The sequence below is a fragment of the Euprymna scolopes genome, chromosome 33 (genome assembly GCF_053919585.1).
Source record: "Euprymna scolopes isolate OS-2025 chromosome 33, ASM5391958v1, whole genome shotgun sequence".
NCBI classification, from domain to species: domain Eukaryota; kingdom Metazoa; phylum Mollusca; class Cephalopoda; order Sepiida; family Sepiolidae; genus Euprymna; species Euprymna scolopes.
Window position 1 is genome coordinate 72,262,540 of NC_136514.1, and position 22,631 is coordinate 72,285,170.

Here is a 22,631-nt window from a genome sequence, read left to right on the forward strand (position 1 = left end):
TCACGCTTCAAATTGAAATAGAATTTTATTTTTTTATATGTAAAAGGGTCCACGAATAGAAATAAGATTATTGGAAAAATTAGCTTTACTTGTCGTACGCAAGAGTCAACTTTTGGGAAAGAGAGTGGAAATTAGACGTTCGTTTACTTTTGGCAACCTTGTGACTCTCGCTTTATTTTGTCGTTTAGTCCTCACATTCAGTCAGCAATATTTCTGACAAATGAGAAAAAATTGCTGTTTTATGCGTCGTATCTATCCACTTAACACTTATTGATGGTTAGTTTTGGACATTGAAGTGGCATTTGTAGCTCCCTTACATCAAGTGGCTTTACGACTTGTCAGAAGCAAGTTACATTAAAAAATAATCCTTACCTTTAAATGGACTTTGGCTCCTCAGAAGTAGTAGTCATGTCCCGATATGCATTTTTCACCAATGAGTAATTTCGAAAAAGGGAGCAGAAAGTACTTGAACACTCAATTATATTCACATTTTTTCTCATATACTAGGACTTATACTTTTAAGCACGCAATCAATGAGTTCGCCCCGGGCATCACCAAGGTGTCAAAATAGTTAACGACATAGATGGACAACCTGGTGTGTCACGTTCGAATTCAGTTCGTTCCACATGAACACTTTCATTTAGGATGTTGGCAACCTTCAAGTGTTTTCTCTAGAAGGGATTCTAACTAAGAAAATTCATAAAAAATGAAGGTACTTATACAGTATGAGGACAGCGCCGTCGTCGAAATCGTCCGAGCGGTTTACGAAAACGTCGGAAGGTGCTGAAATACTGAGCTAAAAAAATCATGAAGAAAACATTAGTTTACTGTCATTAGTTTATTAAAAATAAAATATTTATCTTGATTTGAACAAAAATTCATAAATATCATAAAAAGAAAAAAATAACATAAAAATTTTTAAAATCTTATCAGTTGTTTGTTATTAACAAAATAAATATTCATGAAACTTACCTTACAATAAGTTTTTTTTTATTTTCTGGATTTTAATTTTCATTTTTTAAGTTTCATGAAAATTGTTCAATAATCATTCAAGAATATTTTTATTTCTCAATTATTTTTTCATTTATTTTTTAAAGTTATCAATTAATTTTTCATTAAATTACCTTCGTACTGAGACGAAATAATTGGCCGTTGTTTCGCGAAATAAAAAAAAAACGCAACTTTCCGACGATAACACCGTCCTTCTACTGCATACGTACTGAAATGAATGTATGATTCTGAAAAACAACGGCATCAACAAACGTCTGCAAGCCACTGACAATGAGTCATCACTTCGTAAGACACAAAGCCACTCAAGTACTCAAATATATAATAAAATAGATTGTCAGTTTGATGATGAAGAATGTTATGACAGGATTGGAAAATATGGAATGAAGACAATATGGTAGTTATTAAGACGGTTTATGACAAATATTTGTTGACATTTCATTTAAAAGTTGAACATGTTTTAGTCTGAAGGAAAGTAGTGTTGCTGTAACGCGTTCCACAGGCGGGAACCTCTCATAAAGAAACTCTGTTTGTGGCTATTGCATTTGATGTGCGTCACAGAGAAAGGAATGTTCTTTTCCATTATGGTAGGAAGCGAGTTTTTGCTTCGAATAGAAAATCTATCAGATTCTCTCCCTTCCAACCTTGATCACGTGGTGCACTTGGGTTAGAATGTAACTGGTTGATTTTTATGCATTCAAATTTCCATCCTTTCACTACTAACGTTCTCATCTCCACTTTGAAATGAATGGTTCTCGTACTGAGGAAGCAACCTACTTCGACAAACCTCTTGGGCTGATCTTCACTCCTGATTTGAAAAGGAAGATTTATGTCGAATCAGTAGGCAAGGTGGCTGGGAAAATGGTTGAGCTATTCTACCGCACCAAAAGTATATCACTCCAGGCTGTATAAGCGCCAAATTCGTCATACCATAGAGTACTGTTGCCACATCTGAGAAGGAGCTGCTTTCGTATCTTGTCAGTGTTCAAAATCTACTTCAAAACCTAGTAATTTTCTCCTCCCTGCAACCTCTTCCCAACAAAAGAGACGTTGTGATTCTATCTTAACTCTACCGTTATTTACATGAGGTGTTAAACTAAGTATAAGTCTATGGCATGCCCTCTCCGCGAAACATTCACAACACTCGTCCAGCTACAAACACCGCTAACAATTTCCCCTACTCTCTATCTGTGTTTCAAACTAAACGCAAATGTCATGAAATTTTTTTCCTAGAACTATCTGTCTTTGGAAATATATACTGCGGACTGCTTTCCAGTTAGCTATAAAATGGTAATTTTCAAGTTCAATGTAAACAAGTTCTTGTTGAGTCGTCTTCTTAAATAATGAAATTCTACCAAATTTCCGCCACTGCTTATCATTACGGTGTTGTCTCAGTGACCATCTTACACTCATTAACCCTTATCCTCTAGTGGTATTTGGTTCTTGATAAGCGACGAATCACACGTAGAAAATGTTTTCGTAAGGGATAAAAGTAAGGTCCAAGTCTTCACGATTATATCGATGAAATCTTCATTTCTCGACGACGAAATGAGCATTAAATGTCACTTTAATGTATTTGTGGAACGTAGAAAGTACGTAGATGCAGTAATATAAATAAACGCCAATAAGAAATTGAGAAGAATTTAATTAAATATCATATTTTTAATAGTGATTTTGAATTGAAAAACTGTTAATATATCCATTCATTAACTCTTACTTTCAAGTTATTTTTGGCTCTGATATGTACTGCTTCACCTTTATTTTTTCGTGCTTGTGTAGAACAATTAAATTTCGGACGAATGCATTTCAGGTAAAAATTCTATCACGTGTCATGTTCAAATTAGTATAAATTCCAAAAAGTTCGGGAAATGGTCCAGTAGAAAAATAAGTACAAGTAAAATTAGAATTCATATAATTATTCAGTTTTATCATATGTTTAAAGTGGAAGAGTTGTGCGACCAATTATGTATGATAAACTGACTTTACCTTCCCTGCTTTCCTTGAAATTCGCCATTAGAAAAATAGAAAATGTTTATGACTTTTGAAAACTATTTTCTAATTCCACTTAACAATTAAAAAAATATACCATAAAGAACTCGATTATTTAGTGCGATTCCAGCTGGTGCTGAAACTATAACTTTATTATTATTATTATTATTATTATTATTATTATTATTATTATTATTATTATGTTATTATTATTATTATTATTATTATTATTATTATTATTATTATTATTATTATTATTATTTATAGTAGTAGTTGTGGTGATGATCTTATTAGTATTCTTTATATTTTATTATTAATATTCTGATTCATTCTTCCTATTGGCTGTATTACTGTTATTTGTATTAGTGTTATAATTATTTACTAATAATTCCTTTTTCAATTCCTTTGCAAATAACGAAACTGTTTTTTCATCTCAGAAGAATTCACAGGCATATATATCTGCATATTGAAAGATTTTAAAATAACAAGTTGGTGTGAAAGTTGGATATATTGGAATCCTAGGAGTCAGATATTTCGAAATCTTAGGAGTTAGAGTCGGACTTTCTACTTTCTGGCCCCAGGAACCTGTTCAGAACTCATAGTCGCACCGTGTAAAGCAAGAACTTGATCGCTTTGTTTTCACTTTCGACAATTACAACCCGACTAAAACAATGGTCGTAATTTCTCCTCGCTCTCTTATTGGCGCAGAACATCCGTTTTAATTTTCGTTTCCGGTTTGTTAAGCGACATTAATTACCCGCTATTTGTTACAGGTTGTCGAGTACAAAAGACAAAAAAACATCAAATCTTTTTCTGTTGCTTAATCGACTTCGCGACAATCAAGCAATGTTTGTTTGCGCACTACAATGGACGATACAATTCCCTTTTGTCTATTTCCACGATTACGCTAGTCAGAGAAGGCTACAACTAACCTTCTAATATATGGTCGCTTATTACTCCTTCTTTTGGTGTAACATTCCTCTTAGAAGGTTAAGCCAACTTCCTTCTCCAAGTAGGAAGATTCTAAAGAATATGAAATACACGAGCGGATGTCGTTAGTAATGTTTACTTTTCAGCGTCTAAATTAAAAATGCTTAAACTTAGGCACAGCCAAGAGTGAAAGAAAAACCAAGTTTTTGTTGTTTTTAAAAACGAATAAAAATCTACTAAAATTTATTATTCTTACGCAACTTTTTTTTTCAAGAAAGATAAAAACCTGAATTTTATCATGCAGAATAATATAAAACTTTTTCTCCTATTTTAATAGAATTTTAAATTAAGAATTTTCGAAAACCACACCATTCGCCGCCATTTTTGTCTCGATCGATAAAACATAAATATATTTTTTAAAAGGTTTTTTAAACCAAATAATTTTTTTCGTCTAAATAAGTTTTGGGATGATAAGATAGATATTATGTAGGACATGAAAAGAAACTGGAATCTTGGGAAGATCTCTATCATTTCATTAATTATAGGAGCAACCGGACTCATTAAAAAGAATTTCAGAAACTATCCGGCAAATGTACCCGGTGGACCTAGTGCAAGAGAAATACAAACGATTGTACTTAATGATACGGCTTGAATCTTTAAAAGACCACTCGGTTTAAATGTCTGAGATAATGGGTCAATACCTGGTATTTGGTAGGATGCCCCATCCCTAGCTATAACAAAATGATGAAACATTTAAGAAAAAGAAAGATAACCCCAAATTGCTTGGCTACAGATCTGCGTAAATCCTTCAGTTTACGAGACGAATAAGCACAATTGACGGTTGAAACGTACGCGGTTTTAATGGCGGCCAAAAATGCTATAACATCACAAAACCTTCTATTTAAGACAGCAGGTTTATTGCGTTAAACGAGCTACAACTGTAGGAAATGTATGGGAACTGAACAAACACTAGCATATCAATTACACCCAGCTTTGCATCTATAAAACATCCGGGGGATATTTGCGAAATAAAGACGTTTTATATTTTTAGTCTACTCTTTTTAGTTCTACTTTTTAAGTGATTACATTTGGGAATGATGCTTTTAAGGAATCGTTTTTAGGAAAACAGTTTTTGGGAAACTATGAGTGTGTGAGGGCGATAGGAATCTCGTGTGATAAACACAAACAAAACGACAAGTACAAAAGCGTTAATTCACAAAAGAGAGATTTTATATACATTAAAAGTAGAATTCGTGTTATTTACATTATTAGGACCACGGTTCTCATCTTGTGTGTTATTCGTACAACGTTTCAACCGATGTAACCTCCGACATTCTTCCGACGTGTATTTTGCTGAACTCAGGAATCTTTCTGTCGAAATTATTCACTACGCTACGCAGTGATTATAAAATAAAATTCAGATGTAAGTTACACTCCTCAAGAAGTTGAAGTTTGAATCCTCAGTGTGTGCGAAACTAAAATACCATTGCAAATTACTTCGGACTTCTATTCAGCCATGGATGATGGAACAAGAGCATTCTACCTCCGTAGATTAAATTCTGTTTAAAATTCTGTGTGGATTCCCTAGTTCGATAGAAAGATTGTGGAGTTCAATAGGATATTCCTAAAGAAGGTTACATCAACCGAAACTTTGTGAAAATAAAACTCAAGATGAGAACAATAGTCCGAATAATCCAAATAATACGAATCATCAATCTTCATCCAAAAAATTAAGAAACATAATGTTAAACGTGTAAAGTTTGTAGAGACAAGCAAACATAGAATGTTGGTTCATAGTGTCAGATTCATTGCAGAGCATTAGCTGAGATAATGCGAAATCCTGAGTTGATAATTTAAAAAGTCATAATCCAAGCTTCTCCAATCAATTACACAAATAACATTTGATTAAAACGTATTGATATGAATTAACGTTCATTTGTTTTCATTTTAGAAAGTTCAGTGAGGAATAGTAAAAGTTTTAAAATTAATATTTATTCAGGTTGATTCGGAGTTGAAGTTTAAATATTGTCCAGTGAAAGCTGATTAAGCCCCTGATCAGTGGGATTTATCAGCATATCTAGGACAGATAACTTATTATTATGTTCCCTTTTTCCATTGGAAATTGTATAGATGAGTTTCCTCAAAGGATTTTATGCATACATTGTGAAGTATACATTGTGACGTCATGTGTAAAAGGAAACTGAATGAGATGGCCTTCTATTTGCAACGGCCATGGTAGAACTCTATGAGCTTTACACTTACACAACGGACTTCTACAGTCACAAAGGCATGAATGATCACCTGAAATTGGGTGGTTACAAATCTGCGTAAATCCTTTAGTTTAGGAGAGACGAATAAACACTATGGACGATTAAAAGAGACGCGGGTTTAATAGCCCCGAAACTGCCATAACATCACAAGAACCCCCATTTAAGACAACAGGTTTATTGCGTTAAGCGAGCTACAATTACAGGAAATCTATGGGATTTTAACAAACACTAGCATATCAATTACACCCAGCTTTGCATAAAAAACATCCGGAGGATATTTGCGAAATAAAGACGATTTTATATTGCTTTTTAGGTGAGTACATTTTTAAGAAAAACAATTTTAGGTGATACATGAGTTTGGGCGAGCGAGAGAGATAAACACAAAATAATTGGTACAAAATTATGAGTTTAGAAAAACATGAGATACTTTTTATATTTAAATGTGGAAGTCTACGTAAACAGGAAAGAACGTCTGTTCATAGTTTCAGAGTTCTTATTTGCTTTGCCTCCCCACGGGACAGAGTTAGACACCAGTGGTTTTTAACGCGGGAAAGGAACAAAAATTTAAAATTGTCTCGGTCGTGAAAGATTACTCCTCTACCGACAGAGAACAAGAAATTGAATTGTAGCAGCTGAAGAACAGATACTACCCTTGGATCTTGTCCCGTTCATAGTTTAAGAGTTGTTACAGAACGAGGGGATGGATTAATTGACCTGTTGAGGAAGCACGAGTCAACAAATAAATGGTTGCGAATTATTCACAGGTCAAAAAAATTCTCCACTCAATTACGAAAATTACATTTTATTAAAAGTTATAAATAAAAATGTTCATTTGTTTTCGTTGTTGAAAGTTCAGTGAAAAATACTTAAATACATGAGTTTATGTTTTCAAAAATACTTAAATACATGAGTTTATGTTTTCAAACAATGTGAATTATTAAACGACACTTTGAAAAGGTTAGGGTCAGAATGCATATGCATATGCATTCGTGTACGCGAGATGAAAAATGAACTTGGCTTTCCCAAATTGAATTAAGCCGGAAGGTCTCTACTCATAACTTTCCTGTGAGGGAATATATATATATATATATATATATATATATATATATATATATATATATATATATATATATATATATATGTGTGTGTATGTATATATATATAAGTCACTTTGTTTCTATAGTTAAAACGGTCTCTGTCAAACTACTTTGTCAATTTTTGATCTACAGACTTCAAACTTGACATATAGCGGATTCAGACCTTTGTAACAAATTCGATTTGGTTCTTAAGGAGTAAAAGTATCTGCTAAGTGGTAAAAATTGAAATATTTGAATCTAGCAGGCGTAGATCGACTTAATATGCTCCTTTAGTCATCGACAAATATACACTTAAACGTTAAGTTGCGTTAATTTTTAATATTTCGATATTCATTTGTCGTTAGATAATATGGTAATGATTACCGCCGGAGAGCCAAATGTTTTGGTTTCGATTCTAGCTGATGGCACGCAAGTCATAGTTTTTAAAGCCTTGATCACCATCGTCATCGTTGTCTTCATTATCATCATCATAATCATCATAATCATCGCCATCATTGTCATGTGCTATTCCCTCGAGTCTAAGTGAGAATAAATTTCCTCAGATCTCCTGTACACCCCGCTTCTTTTGCAAACATTGTAATTAGCAACCACTGATGATGCCTTGTGTGAAAACACAAAACAAATAATCCGCCGGTTTATAATAAAAGGACACACACACACACACACAAACACACACACGAACACACACACACACACATATATATATATATATGTGTGTGTATATATATATATATATATATATATATAAGAATAATAGTATATTTACATTACAAGATCCAAATATCTATTTTTCATCCAAACCGGCTCAAAATTGAGAAATTTATTGGTTACAAAAAATAAAAATGCATGTCGGAAGAATACAAAATTCATAGAAGACTGTGTTTGTTCTGGCAGCAATTTTGATTCATATGGTTGATAATATGAACCACCATAGCTGTTTGAAACAAACACACCATGTGGAGTATTTTATGAAATTTTATTCTTGCGACATTATTCTAATGCATTTTTTCTTTCTAAGCAAAGAATTTTTAAATTTTCTGAAGAGTACATGCACAAACAGAGTCGGTATTGACATAATAATAATGTTTGTATCTGCATAAAGAAACAGATCTGTAAAAATATGTCTCGAGATTTTAACATGCTGGAGAAGGTGTTTTTTTCATGAAAAATGAATATTTGGATCGCAGAATGTAACTTATTCTTTTATATAGACTATGTTGTTATATTTGACATACATTGAGCTTCTAAACAACAAAATTGGTAGATACAACGTGTGAAGTGTAATTGAAAAAATTATTTTACCAAAATAACTAACACAGACACACACACACACACACACACACACACACACACACACACACACACACACATATATATATATATATATATAGTACACAACTTTGTTAAAATTCAAAGACTTACATTTTTTTTATAACGTTTGTTTATTTCATCTTGGATTCTTTCGTTAATGAGGTTACAATTGTATGATTGATGTTTTCATAAAAATCTCCTTTTTCACCAACTCGTCAGATGTGATTTCCGTCCGATGTTACCAACAGAAAGTTAATTTTGTACATTTTCTTCTAGTGCGTTCGTTTGGGGACAAGAAATTCCATCCCTACGTTGTTACTGGTCGGCCATATATATATATATATATATATATATATATATATATATATATATATATATATATATATATATATATATATATAAATATTGCTTGTTGCAGTGTAATCGAAAGAAACGGTGAGTACTGAAAAATTGGAGAGACTTATTGTCATTCAGTTGCTGGAATCTGTGTTAAATAGAGAAGTATTCAACCATCTTAGCAACAACAACCTTCTAACTGACATGCAATATGGTTTCCGGCCGTTCTGCTATATCTACAGCAGACGTTCTTACAGTTATATCTCATAGGATTAGCGAATCTCTCGACGGAGGCTTCCTCTTTAGGTTAGTTGCTTTTGACATATCAAATGCCTTTGATAAGTTATGGCAAAAAGGTCTACTGCACAAGATCTCCAGCTATGACATAGCTGGATATGTCTTCTCAATTATTAAATTATTTCTATCTGATAGTTTCATAAGAGTAGTGGTTGATGGGCAGAAATCAGAAGTTCTCAGTATTAATGCTGGAGTCCCTCAGGGGCCCATCCTGGGATCAACTCTCTTCCTGATCTACATTAATGATCTTCCAAATCACATTCTTACATCATTTCTAAACATTTATGCTGATGACACTACAATCTATGATAGCACATCAAAGGCCGAAAACGACCAAGTTCTCTTTGATTCTCACTCCTCTGATTTTGAGCATGTATAACATTGGGGAAAGAGGTGACTGTATGCTTTTAATGCATCTAAAACCAAGCTTCTATCTTCTACACCATCTAAGCTCTGATGCCAATCGGGCATCGGTTGAAATGACTGGCTTTTGTCTTGGGGAGGCGTCATGTTTTGACAAGCTTCTGGGCTTGATCTTTACTCCTGACCTGAAATTGAACACATATATCAAATCCATTGCCAAGGTCGCTGAAAAATTGTTGGGATCTTTCTACCGCTCCAGTAAATATCTCACTCCTGGTGCAATTCTCTACCTGTATAAAAGCCAGGTACAGCCAACGATGGAGTACTGTTGCCACATCTAGACAGGAGCTGCTAGAAACAGCTTATCCTGCCTTGACATAGTTCGTAGCTTAGTGGGAGATGCCCTTTTCTCTTTCCTGCAACTTCTTTCCCACAGAAGAAACGTTGCGAGCCTGTCTCTGCTTTATCGTTATTTTCATGGTAAGTGCTCGTCTAAGCTCCAATGTATGCCCCCCTCGCCAAACGTTCACAAAAAACACTCTAACCAAAACCACTATCAATAATTTCCCACACTCTTTATCTGTTCCTATACGTAAATGTAGATTACATGAACAATGCTTCTTTCTTAGAACTGCAGGCCCGTTGAACTCTCTTCTGATTGCCTGCTTTCCAGCTGACTAAAATCTTATTGTCTTCAAGTCCAGCGTAAACAAATTCTTGATGAACTGTCCCTCTAAGTAATCCAATTACAAAATTCCCACTACTTATGCTTGCTACGCTATAATCACATTGACTAACCCTTATCCTCGAGTGGCCTCCGGGCCTTGATTCCTGTGTAAAAAAGACTCTAGAGAACAGTATCTATTTTGGCTAGTGAGCTAGCACTGATAATGACTCGTATTAGAAATCCTCATTACTCGATAGTAATTATGATGATGATGATGAGGAGGAGGAGGAGGAGGAGGAGGAGAAAAAGAAGGTTAAATTCGCCAAGATGATAATGAGAAGAAAGGGTTAAGTGTGATTCGATTGTCCTTGAAATGTTGATGTTTCAATTCATGTGGAACAGTCAAATGATACATGGCCTTAAAAATTGACCTCAAAAACTTACGATATTAGATAAAGAGTATCAATCCTCGCTCCTAAACATTGTGCCATTTTTTAAATTTATTGTCGCCCTCTTTTCGTGGAAAATAATTTTTTTCCTACTCATTGAACTTAACTTCCGGGTGAGAATAATTACTTCCGGTCGCCGTTTTGAATTAGTAGTCCCACGGCTTAGAAAAAAAAATGAAGGTCATAGACTAGTTGTGAAGGAAAACGACCTAAAAATGAAATCAATTAATTTTGTTATTTTTTTAATTGTCACACCAGTCTTCATTGCGACAACAATTGTGACGACAATTTCCAGCTCATTTACACGCTGTTTACATTGTCTCCTGGATTCTTTTTCGATTTGTTTGCGTCTGCTTAACGGCATATCAACCGGTTTATAGTAACATAACTTTTCAATAATAGCCTTAACGAATTTTGCTTTCCTGACTGATGGAAAACCGCTTCTGTAGTACCAGTTTATAAGAATACTGGCGAAAGAATTGACACTTTAAATTATCGCCCCATTAGCCTCCTCCCTCCTATCGCCAAAATATTTGAGTCCATAATTAATCAAGCTCTAGTCCACCACTTACAGTTTCTAAACTTTTGCCCGACTAAAAGTATGGATTTAAACAAGTCTGTTCTATTGCAGATATCCTAACTGTAATCTATGAACGAATATACCATACACTTGATAAAGTAGGGAGGGGGACAGTAACCCTAGATATATCTAAAACTTTTGACAGGGTATGGCACGACGGTCTTTTCATGAAAATCAGATTATGTGGCATTACTGGACGAATACTTAATATAATTAAATCCTTCTTAAGTATGAGAAGAATCCAGGCTGTCCTCGTTAGCCGTGTGTCAAAACAATATGATACAAATGCAGGTGTATCGCTGGGGTCGATCCTTGGTTCTTTATTATTCCTGATATTCATAAATGACCTCACTGTTAAAATAGTCTCTGGGATGGGTATATTTGTTGACGACACCTCGCTCTATAACAGATACAAGAGGAAAACAAATGAACACGTATCCAAGGCAATGGCGGAAACCTTGAAGGAAGACGTCCTGTTTTTAGCGGAATTGGCACAAAAAATGAATGGTTACATTCAATACTGCCAAGACTAAGCTCCTTTCCTTTAATAATTGCAAGAAACCTTCTCAACCACTAATAGCCATTGCCTGAAAGTATTTCGTTCAAACTCATCGGTTTAACATTCACGGGGAACATGAGTTGGAACAGATACATTGAGTGCATTGCCAAGACTGCTGCAAAGAAGATGGGCTCTCTACCGTGTTACAAAGTTACTTACGCCTGAGAGTATCATGTACCTTTACAAAGCCACTATTCGCCATTGTATGGAATATTGTTGCCACATTTAGGCTGGTGCATCTGATACTAGTTTCTCCCTCTTAGACATTGTTTAAAAGAGAGTTGTAGCCAGACTAATAGGTCCCAAACTATCAGCCAGGCTTCATCTGTTGTCCCATCGACGAAATGTTGCATTCTTCTGCCTGCTATAAAAGTACTTTTATGGTAGGTGCTCCGACGAACCCCTTCAATGTAAATACACCCGACAAACCCCACAAGCAGCAAAATACTACCTCTACACAGTAGAAATACCCAGATGTAAGAAAGCTTTCTACTTTAATAGTTTCTTCCTTAGGACTATTAGACTTTGGAATTCCCTTCCGGGTTCCTGTTTCCCTGACTGTATTGACATGCAGTTCAAATGTAATGTAAACAGGCATCTTGCTGCTCAGATCCCTGCATAGTTCATACACATTATGTCCCCAGATAGTAGCCCCCTATATCAAAGTGGCACTGAGCCTTGTTTCGGGGAAAATCCAATAAAAAAAAAAAAAATAAATAAATAAATAAATAAATAATAATAATAATAATAATAATAATAATAATAATAATAATAACAATAATAAGAATGATGATGATGATGATGCCTAAAAATTATAAATAAATTTTTTGTGACACACACACACGCAACACACATATATATACACACACACGCACACACACACACACACACACACACACACACACACACACACACACACATATATATGTTTTTATTTGTTTTTGTTAGCGATACTTTCTTGAATGAATTCAAGTATTTATACGAAAGTGCATTTTTACCTAAATGCTTGTTGGAAATAATTTTCCCTTTGATCGATCTGGTACCCCCTAAATGGGGAGCGGCATATACATATAATTTTTATTGTTTTTTAAAATATAATTATCCACTGACACGTGTTTCGTCGTCCACGACTCATTAGAGTGGCTGAATCTAGCGAGATATAGATATGTGTGTGTGTTAGGTGTTACTATTATTGCTAATACCTTAAAAATATGATTACCCTCTTCAATATAGACACATCTTTGTTAAAAAATTAAAATAATATACTACAATACAAGCATGAAAAAATTAAACTCGTACATTTTTTTAATGTTTTGCATAATAATTTACATTACCAATTTTGTAGTCGTTAATCAATCATACTTTTTAATTGTGCATTTACTTATCATGTAAAATTCAATTATATTTTTCAAGAGGTTGAAGGTTCAATCCTCAGTGCGCGCGGCATTCAAAATACAATTGCAAATTACTCACGGCTAATATCCGGTTATGACTGACGGAACGAGAGCATTCTACTCCCGTGGATTAACTAGAGGGTTCTGTTTAAAATTCCGTACAGATTCCGGACTTAAATAGAAAGATTATTGAGTTCGACAAATACATCTAAAGAAGATCGGAGTTTACATCGATCGAAACGTTGTAAAAATGATGCTCAAGATAAGAACAGAAAGCAAATGATAGGAATAATCAAACCTCATTTTAAAACTTCAGAAAAATATTTTATTGTTATCAACTAACGCTGTTGTAAGCTGCGAAGGAACTGCACCTAAAAAAGCTTCCACCTCTAAAAATGATTACCCGTTGCATTATCTTAAATTGGACAAATACGTGTTGTTTTCATCTCAGCAACGTAAACGGATAATTTATTATCTTATACCTTCACAGATAATTTTAAATTGGATAATTCTATTTATTTAATTTTTTTTTTTTGAAAGGAGAGAGTGATTTAAAGAAAAATGAAACATGTTGATTTGTTTACAGTGAGTAGTTTTTTTATCGTGTGGTTGGGGGAGGGTATCACGTTTGGCGGGATAGAGGCTAAGCCAAGTAGCGCCAGCGCTGAACAAAGGAACTAATCCGTTTTTTTTAAAAATTATTTTGGCGCATGTTCCGACAGAAAATTCACACATTTGAATGAAGAAAAGAATGAGGAGGCAATAATCGTGTCAATGTTTTTGCAGCATAAAAAAGACACGAGAGATCATCTGTGCACGTGTCGTGGATAATATCAGCCGACAGTCACCGGAAACATCTTTCAAAATCGATGGAAAGATAAACGACTTTAACAAAAATCGAAAATTGAATTCTCTTTAAATTGCGTTTTCCCAACTTTATAAAAGATTTTTCACCATATCCTTGGTCAGTTTATGAAGTTTTAGTTGGAAATAGGATTTCTTTTTTTTTTTTTTTGCATTCTTAGTTTCAATAACTATTTTTGTTGCGTCACAAGAGTTTGAAATAACACTTTTCTTATATCTGCCAATGTTCAGTTTGAAATCGTATCTTATTTGGTTTCTCCTGTTTCAGTCTGTAATAGTATTTTCTTCATTGTGAAATAGTATGTTTGTATATTTTCAGGGTTAGATGTGTATTTTAATTTTAGACAAATCTAAGGACATCTATAATAGTCTTTCTTTGAAGTACAGCACACCTGTCAACTACAGCTGATCTTTTAGAACTACGAGCAAAAATAAAAAATAAAATGACTTAGGCGTGTTTTTGCTCGTTTTTTTTTTGTGTGTGTTTTTTCGTGAAACTGGTTCTCTAAAACTTCATTCTTTTAATGATTTTCTGGACAAAATGAAATATCGTCTCAGAATTTTCACAAATTTCTTTTATAATTTTTTCCGGAAGAGTTTTACGTTTTCCATAAGAGCTTCGCGGGCCGGATATGGCCCGTGCGTCGTAGTTTGGAGGCCCATAATCTAGACTTAAACAAATCAAGTTTTGTTAGCACGTTAATGGTAGTAAGCTCAATCGGTGATTACGTTTCTCCGTAGTAGTAGTAGTAGTAGTAGTAGTAGAAGTAGTAGTATTAGTTGTAATAATAGTAGTAGACGTAGTTGTACGGCAACAGTGATGACAGCGGCGGTATACATACACACACACACACACACACACACACACACACACACACACACACACACACATACATATATATATATATATATATATATATATATATATATATATATATAAGAAAAAAGTTGACATTTATTACTAAGGTCTTTCATTAAATAAATAAATATTAATAAATTAATATATATTATATATCAATAAATAAAAAACAAAAAAAGATCAAATAACTTTCTCCAAGCAATATGGTCAAAAGAAAAGAAGTAAACGAACATACGAAGAAACGGAAATGCATTTCTATTAAGTATTTGGCAACCAGAAAGATATAGATTACTTTACCACTTTTCTATTGTTTAGTTTTGGTAAGATAGGCCTTTTCCTTTCTCAGAAATTGTTGCTATTTCGTTATTGAAGCCTACATTATTTTTTTGTACTTACAATATTGTTATATATATATATATATATATATATATATATATATATATATAGACTAGAAAATTACCCATCGTTGACTGGGTTCAAAAACAGCCTTCAGAAAATGGACTCTGATTTATGAAAGTATGATAGGTTATGAAAAGGAAGGGTTATAAAGAGATAGCTTCGACTTTGGGAGTATCAAAACCAAAGCAAAATATGATGAAAGTAAAAATAAAATAGATAAACTCCATAATTAATTATAACATACCTGTTCACACTGAAACACTTATCACAATATTCTGTGGATCTATATTAAAAAAAACCTTGTTAAACTTTGTGAAATATTTCCATTCTATGGAGGTCAGGTTCGAATGAACACCCCATAATTTTATTATACCATATTTCTTCAACCTGAAACATAATCATCAAAGTATACTTACTCAGGTAGATATGAAAAGTTTGTGCCTATTTCCATTCTATGGAGCCAGGCGCGAACGCAGACCCCACAATTTTATTATATTATCCCTATTTAAGTTAAAACATACTTATCAAAGTATTCTTATGTACAACTATATCAAAAACACTTGTAAACGTTTTTTTTAATTTTTTATTTTTTTATTTTCATACTTTGTGGACCAGGCGCGAACGCAGACCCTACAATTTTAATGAACCACCGTTCGGCTAGATCATACCTATGTCTCGATACATCTTCTATCATTATATGTAATCAGTTTTTAAAATAGTCAACCATATAGGAACCTATTCTTGACCAAACACACACACACAGTCATTCAGCTTTATATCTATCTATATATATATATATATATATATATATATATATATATATATATATAATACTATTAGATACGTTTGAAGCCAAAACAACGCATTATAACAAAATAAACAGTTATTTATTTTGTTTGAAATTTATATTGAAATCTATATTTTGTTTGAAATTTATATTGAAATTTGTAAACAAAATAAATATCTGTTTATTTTGTAATAATGCGTTGTTTTGGCTTCAAACGTATCTTATACGTATTTATTTTATTCAAACTTAACAAAGACGTTCTATCCCCACCACCATAATAATAATGTAATTTAAATTAAGTTGCATTCAGTGCTAACTACATAGGTCGAACGTCGTTAAGACTTGATAGTAGAGTCCAACATCGGGTTCTCCTATAGCTAAATATTTGCCTATAACCCCTGCATTGGTCACGAACATTAGCACTAACTCATTCACTATTTTGAATCATGCTCATTCGATCTATCACCAGAAGATCTTGGAGACTATTCATGTTCACTTGAAGAAGCCTTCTCTCTGCAAGCAGAGGTAATGCCTCTTAGGTTTGAACGTGATCAATCTCTAGGTTATGTCATACATATCGGTATTGTAGATATATAGTGTATCCTTTTGTTTTTGTTTTTTTTTTGTAATACACAATATCGCTATTTTTTAAACGTATCGTTTCCCATTTTATTTTAAACGTTTCGTCTCCCATTTCACCCGATTTTATTAATAAAAAAGGAAATCCCTCGATCCAGCTTATGAAAAGTGAAGACGAAACCGGTCAGCTGGCCTCTTCCATCATTTTTTTTTATTTTCATTTTCCCACTTTTAATCATGAACATCAAAACGGGTCTTCCTGTCATAATTGCATAATATATATATATATATATATATATATATATATATATATGTGTGTGTGTGTTTGTGTTTGTGCGTGTGTGTGTAATTATTCACACAATCAAACACCTCCGCAGTCCGCACATACAGTGAATCCACAAAACGAAATTAAAGCCACGAACACACGCTTTCTTGATTATATTTTTTCTAGTATTTCGATTTTGTTAATAACCCTCTAAATAAGTATAAGTATGACTAGCTGTACCCTGCCATGCGTTGCTGTGGCTCAATTTGGTGTAATGGAAAATTCTAATAAAAAGAGAAAATGCACGTTTCTTATATTCTTAGTACAGCAATCCATTCCAAAATGTAAAATAAAAAAGGCGAAAATGAAAAAAATGGTACTCTTGCAGAATTGGGTCCTGATCCTCGGGATTACCGTCAATCATGGCTTGGTCTCGACCAACAATCAGTGGATAAAGCTGAACGTAACAAAAATGTTGAAACGCTAAATGTTTGTTTTTTTTTATACAAAAATGTGAGTTAGTAATTGATATTTGAGTGATTGGGGAGGAGGGGGGTTACTATACACATATTCGATAAAGTTGTCCAAAAACAAATAAATGAAAGCAAAGGTAAGGTAAGTTATGTTTCTACCTAACTGGGTAATTGTTTAGTGTTTTTATGTAATGTAAAATGTTTAATCGGCTCGAAAAACAGAAATGGTTGCAGACTCTGTTGAATACGTTAAGTTTGGGAAAGTAAGTTGAAAACTAAAAACTATAAAATACAGTGTCAAAACCCCACCGAATATATGTTACCATGACATAGGCTGACATAATCGGTGGGTTTGTGACAGTATTTTGTATAGTTTTTTTAGTTTTAACTCACTTTCTCAAACTTAACGTAATCAACAGTGTCCGCCACTATTTGTATCTTTCAAATACACCAATAAAAACTCTTTTCGTAGACGACTAAACGTTACATTAAATGAAAAGGGTTTGTATTACTAAACACAGATACAAAGAAGTTGTCAAAAAATGAATATATAACAAATAAATGTTATCATAGGCAAGAAAAGTAAATGTTCTACCTAACTGAATAACATTGTAGTGTTTTTATGTAATGTATAATGTTTAATCGGTTCAAAAATATGCAGTGTTTATCGGTATATTTGAAAAATATAAATGGCGGCAGACTGTATCGAACACGTTAAGTTTGGGGAAATTTGGGGAAAATGAGTTTAAACTAAAAAACTATACACAATACTGTTAGGAACTCACTCAATATATGTTACTGTGACGTAGGCTGACATATAATCAGTGGTTTTAAACTTTTGCTCGATACAGATGACGACTTTTAAGAGTCCCTTTTAGTGATTACCTGGTTTGAGGATATTGGTACAACTAAACGGCAAATCTGCCCCAAAAATCCGGTATTATTTTACTTTAAGGCCCGTCTCATGTTCGTATATAACGAAATATTTTATTGTAGATTTCAGTGTACTGAAAACGAATCTGCAAATCGTTTCCGTCGCAAAAAGAAAGTTTTCATGATATGAAGAAATTACTTTTTCGAAAAGTGGGTGATCACTTTTCAATGTAAATTTAACTTAGAATGATCACCCACTTTCTGACCACCTGAGAGAGGGGCATTTTTCTGTGTTTCTTGGCTAAAAAGTTTTTTGCTTGATTTCTTTTGCATGGTAATAACCCCTGGACTCTGGGACTATTTCCCATTTCACAGCCGTAGCCTTCGTTTATGCTACGCGCGAGCATAAACGAAAGCTGTTTAGCCAATAAACGTGGGAAAAAATCCCCCCTCTCTCAGGTGGCTAGAAAGTGGGTGCTTATTTTAAGTTAAATTTACATGGAAAAATGATCGCCTACTTTTCAAAAAAGTAATTTCTTCATATCATAAAAAACTATTTTTTTTTTTGTGACGGAAACGGTTTGCAGATTCGTTTTTAGCACACCGAAATCTTAAAAAAATTTTTTTTGTTATATACGAACGTGAGACGCACGGCCTTTTATGGAAAATTTTATCAAAAATCCGGGAGAAAATAGTTTTCAATAAAAACAGCTAATGAATTCGATATAAAAAAATGGATGCTATTTTAAAAAATTTTTCTGTGTATTTCTTGGCTAAAAAGTTTTTTGTTTGATTTCTTTTGCATTTTGCAATTTAAACAGGTAATTTTAAAGGATTTTCAAAGGGTAGAAAGAAAGTCGCCCCCCCCCCCAAATTTTTACGTTAAATTATGGAAAAGTGATCCTCCACTTTTTTAAACTAACATTTCTTTATACTTTGGAAACTACTTGTTTGCCTTAATTATAAACGTTATTTTCGTTTTCAGTGGCCCCGAAAACCTATTCGAGTGGTAATTTTAAAGGAATTTTCGAGGGTGGAGTAATTCTTCATATTTACCTTTTTTTTCCAATAACATAAGAAATTAACAATTAGACAAATTTATTTTAGGTAGGCTTTTAAAAATAAAAAATATAAGATAAGCAAATGGTGCTAGTGCACTTACTGATCCGCGCATTTTTTAAATCGTATTTCCAAGTTTAATTAAAGTTTTATATGTTTTTTTATTCAATTGTAAGGTTAAAGTACAATATATATATATATATATATATATATATATATATATATATATATATGTGTGTGTGTGTATATATATATATATATAATTTTAAAAATAGGGAATTTTTTTTTACCTATCTATTAATTAGATAGTTAAATGTTGTAATTCGAAAGTCGTCAATCACGTGAAAGGCTAATTTTTACCGGAAATGAAATATGGCGGACAGTCTCGCAGTTACGAAAAATATTTTTATTTTATTTAATATATTTTTATAATTTGCGATCTTAACGATCTTAATCTATTTTAATAACATGCAAACATTCCTTGACTTTACACATGAATTTTCTGAAAATTTCAATTAAATGTAGAAATATGGTTTTATGGACTTTGAACGAACCAAGAATTACATTTTTATATATATAGATTTGGATACAAAAGAAAGAAGATTATTAAAAACTGAAAAAAATGGTATAATCAATGGAAACAGTTCGTTAATGTTTGCTTAAAAAATATAATGATGCCTATATACGGATTATTATATCTTACACACACACACACACACACACACACACACACACACATATACGCACCCCCACACATATATATATATAATCTATTGAGATAATAAAAATTTATCATACGAGATTTAATAATTAGTAAACATAAAAATAGATTATAATATAAAAATTAAATGAATTATATTTAAGATTAAGTCTAACTTTAGGTTTAGAATAATTTTTATTTTAAGTTCTTATTGGAATACGTGATGAATATATAAATGTTGTAATGTATTCTTGTTTGATATATATATATATATATATATATATATATATATATATATATATATATATATACAGTACTGTTTCGCTGTTTCACATCTCATCAGGGCGGTAAACATTTAAATCATCACTACATTGGCATGGCAATATCTTGATCTGTATTTATTAATAGCTAAGATCTTGTCATGCGAAAAATCGGTCTTTTCTTTAAACCAGGTGCATATCTCCGAGTTTACTGATACACACACACACACACACACACACACACACACACACACACACATACACACACACATATATATATAATATACTTAGATTAGAAAAATTTAAAAAAAAAAAATCTTTTTCGAAAATTTAAAACAAAAATTAACCCTAATATCAATTAAAACGTAAAATCTCGTTTAATTATACTGAAGTGCATTTAAAAATTTAAACTCTTATAAGGTTGGGTGGGGGGAATACTTATCTAGCTTAAGGGATTTTCCTAGTATATTAACCTCAATACTATTGTATTTTCCCTATAGTTTTAAAAATTGAAACATTGTAAAATACATTTATCAAGTATGATTTTTAAAGATTTATATAATACAATAATTTAAAATCTATGATAAAATGATTTAAAACTACAATTAAAATCCAATTTTACAAACTAAAATCAATTTTAGAATTTAAAAGTTAACTGAAATGTAAGTTTTTTTTTATAAATAAAAATCACGATTTTGTTTTTTTCACTGATCCAGTTATTAGGAGTGCTATCCTTCTATATATAAAATGTTTCGAGGATTCAATCCTCACATTTAAACATCTTGTTTCTGGGTCATGAATTGTCCGTAGGATGTGGTATTTTTTCGCATTAAAGAGTGAGCATTGACTTAATTCCGGGGCATATGCTGGTTTATTCTCGATTTATCTCCATTTTATGGAAAAATGTGTATCCTTTTCTTTAAGCTCCCACACCCGGGTTGCTAATGCTGTTGTTATCCTTGTTTTAGCTCTAAAAGGGCTCCTATGCGCATAGTACCTTTGTTTAAATGGGCCTTGGTGTCATCCCTATATTTTTTCCGGTATGCTTGTAGATTGGTCCGTTATTGTAGCTTCAAAAACAAGGGATTCAGCTTGTCCTCCTATGGGCACTTACTTTTGGCCCTGCAAGAGAAGCCTGCGTTAACTATCTTTCCTGGTTCCTTAGATATGATAGACTTGATCGATGGATCGATTTATATAAAGTGGATTTTTTTTAGATGCAACTCTAGATTTCGAGAAAAACATACATAAACCCTTCAATAAACTAAATGAAAAATTCAGGTACATAAATAAGGGTTCATGCCTCCCACTCACAGTGTTTAAAAATATTGTAGCTTATATTAGCAAAAGAATATCGAATGCCGACGTGTTCGAACAAGCAGCGCCATATTATAATGAGGATTCAATGAAAACATAAAATTCCAACAAACTCAGTTCTATATCGAAGACACAATAGAAACTATTTTCATAGAAATGTTAATAAACTCATATTTGCTGCAGGTTAATGCTTTTTAAGTAAAAATGTTTTCCTCTATCTAGGGAAAGACCAGGTTTATAAAAACATTCGTTGATTAAATATATTTCTGATTCCCTAGAATTTACACAGGGTAATTCTATTGATAATAATTTTGTTAAAAATCTAGCTATATTTTTCTTATAGTCGCTATGCTTTAACTATAATATATATATATATATATATATATATATATATATATATATATGTGTGTGTGTGTATGTGTGTGTATGTGTGTAATTGACAGCATTTAAGGCATATTTATATATATATACTAGCAGGGGTGCCCGGCGTTGCTCGGGTGTTTGGAGGTGTATGCTGTGCAAAAAAAAAGCAAAAAAACAAAAAATAGTTGATTTTTTAAAACTTTGACCCCTATTATGACCCCTTAAAATTTATTGTTTCGGGCTCAAATCACTTTATTAAGTTAGATCCAGGTTCAAGGAACCTATATCTAAAATTTCAAGTGTCTAGACCCAAAATTGTCAGAGGAGTTTGGTAGAGTTCTTAAAGGTCAAACCGTTGAAATTTGACCCCTTAACAGCCAAACTTCTGGCTGACACCCGTCACATCGATTTTCCCAAATCTCAGTACCCGGTATTTCAAATTTCGAGTCTATAGACTAAAAATTGACAGAGTTATTGCGTAGGGAAATGTACACAGACAAACAGACACACAGCCACACAGACAGACAGACAGACACGTTCACTTTTATAGATATATAGATATATTCTCAATGTACACCTATGA

The 22,631-nt window shown here is 32.8% G+C and overlaps 1 protein-coding gene across 2 annotated transcripts in view; it reads left to right on the plus strand.

The window, feature by feature from the left end:
• The window catches only part of LOC145258295 (glycerophosphocholine cholinephosphodiesterase ENPP6-like), a 148,337-nt gene that overhangs the window by 53,338 nt on the left and 72,368 nt on the right, over positions 1–22,631 (plus strand). Inside the window, exon 1 of one of the 2 annotated variants that reach the window (XM_080116332.1) lies at positions 6,373–6,510. The exons of the other annotated variant lie outside the window; for it this stretch is intronic. The gene's annotated coding sequence lies outside the window, so the exon portion shown is untranslated. Of the gene's footprint in view, positions 1–6,372; positions 6,511–22,631 lie in introns of those variants that run through there. 2 annotated transcript variants of the gene reach the window in all.